The sequence below is a fragment of the Anarrhichthys ocellatus genome, unplaced genomic scaffold (assembly GCF_004355925.1).
Source record: "Anarrhichthys ocellatus isolate YVR2014 unplaced genomic scaffold, GSC_Weel_1.0 scaffold7748, whole genome shotgun sequence".
Lineage (NCBI taxonomy): Eukaryota > Metazoa > Chordata > Actinopteri > Perciformes > Anarhichadidae > Anarrhichthys > Anarrhichthys ocellatus.
In genome coordinates, this window is record NW_022287722.1 from 1 (window position 1) to 2,105 (window position 2,105).

At 49.7% G+C, this 2,105-nt stretch overlaps 1 long non-coding RNA gene across 1 annotated transcript; it reads left to right on the top strand.

Annotated features, from left to right (window-relative positions):
• The first annotated feature begins 896 nt into the window (after positions 1 to 896).
• On the top strand, positions 897 to 2,084 carry LOC116380568 (uncharacterized). The gene is made up of 3 exons (XR_004212578.1): positions 897 to 929; positions 1,247 to 1,375; positions 1,869 to 2,084. It is a non-coding gene; the product is annotated as an uncharacterized LOC116380568 (long non-coding RNA).
• The last annotated feature ends 21 nt before the right edge of the window (positions 2,085 to 2,105 follow it).

The window sequence follows — 2,105 nt, forward strand, 5'->3', positions numbered from 1 at the left end:
TGAGCAGGAAGCGTTCTTCAGAGAAGCACAGGAACACACACACACACACTGTATGCACATTATAAATAAAACACAGGTGCATGTATATCTGATTCTCTTCCTGTGCGCTGCAGCGGCTCCCACTGAGGTCCCCGGCTGCTCCAGGTATTTCCAGTACGAGTGCAAGAATGGACGCTGCATTCCGACGTGGTGGAAGTGTGATGGAGAGAACGACTGTGGGGACTGGTCTGATGAGGCCCAGTGTACAGGTACGCTCACTGAGGTCTGTGTGTTATCACAGGTCACACATTAAACCTGCTGATCTGCTACAGCGTGTAAACACCGTGGGCTTTATCACATGCTGTCGAGGTAACCAAAATATGAATTATATTAGTATTTATTCATGTGCATAAAATACTACAGAAAGAACGTGAATGAGTTTCCCTCCTCGGTCCTTAAACTTTGAACCTCCACCCTGGCAGGTGGAGTCACTCCTCACGCCGTGACCCCCGGCCCCTCCACCTGTGCCCCCAACCGCTTCCACTGCGGCTCCGGAGCTTGCATCATCAACACCTGGGTGTGTGACGGCTACGCCGACTGTCCCGACGGCAGCGATGAGCTGGGATGTCCCACAGGTACCGCCTCTGCCTGATCACCTGTGGAGGGTTATTCTTATGTGCATCGATATCAACCTCAATAAAACAATTAAACAATTAAAGGGGAAAAACAAGAATGAACAGAAAAGGAATACAAATTTTAACTTAATATTTCTCTAACAGCAGCTAACGGCTCTGCGACAATGGCTCCGCCCCCCACTCAGGCCCCGCCCTCCCCTACGCGCTGCCTCCGGGGTCAGTTCCTGTGTCGCCGACCCCCCCACTGCATCCCCGACTGGCAGCGCTGTGACGGCCAGTCCAACTGCCAGGACGGGTCCGATGAAGCCCACTGCCGTGAGTCCCTGCAGAGCGTGACACCATCACACACACACACACACTATCACACACCATCACACACACACACACACACACACACTATCACTATCTCACACACACACACACACACACACCATCACACACACAGATTTGAGCGGAATACAACGTGCTGTAGAGTTTAGATCCTTAGATACATTTATAATTCGAATAAACGTAAAACGTTGGTTGCGCTGCACAGGAAACATGAAACGGTATTCTTGTACTTTCCATCACTACGTACAGTCGTGTCAGTGGTTCATAATGAGATGCGGGTAATCCTCCCTCTCCCCCTGCAGCCACTCGAGGGCCTCTGCTCTGTGTGAACGGGACTCGCTGCTCTGACGGGGAAGCCTGCGTGCTGGACGGCGAGCGCTGCGACGGCTTCCTGGACTGCTCGGACCACAGCGACGAGGACAACTGCAGCCGTAGGTCCACCGGGTTCAGGTTACGCAGGAGTGGATGGTTTGAGGATGTTAGCCTTTCATAAGATGCTCACTTTGGGATCAACTCAATGACTGCTTCAGTACTTTGAGGCACTTAAAGGGTTTTTAAGTGTGATTGTATGAAGTACTTCTACATTCAGCGTACTTCTACTGTAGGTGGAGTTTGGAGAAACATATTTAGAATATTTTCACGGAACTGGAGCCGTTATCTCTGCTCTCTTTAAAGACACCAGACTTTATTGTGTGACTTTGGTGAATGTCTTTATAACTAACCGATGGAGGCATCAGTAGACCAGCAGTAGACCAGCAGCTGCTGTATTCTGAGAGTCTGGTGTCTTTAAGATAACAGCTTCAGTTCCTTTAAGCAGCATCTAGTATTGTTAGAATCAGTGCAATGCTGCCACTTGGTGGCTGTTTGGTGTTTATTTCAGGCTGTGTGATGAAACTAAACTGAGGAATCCCCCTCTTTCTTTAGTGGACAGCCGGGCCTATAAAGTCCAGAACCTCCAGTGGACCCCTGACTTCTTGGGTGCCATCACCCTGACATGGTCCCGCCCCAAAAACCTCCCTCTGGACTCCTGCTACTTCCTCGTATACTACAGGTGAGCTTCAGCAACCTTTTGCTCCAGCTGGCATATTATTTTACACCCTCGGTTTAGTAGCATAACTACTGAGGGTACCAGGTAATAAGTACAGTATTATAGTAGTAGAA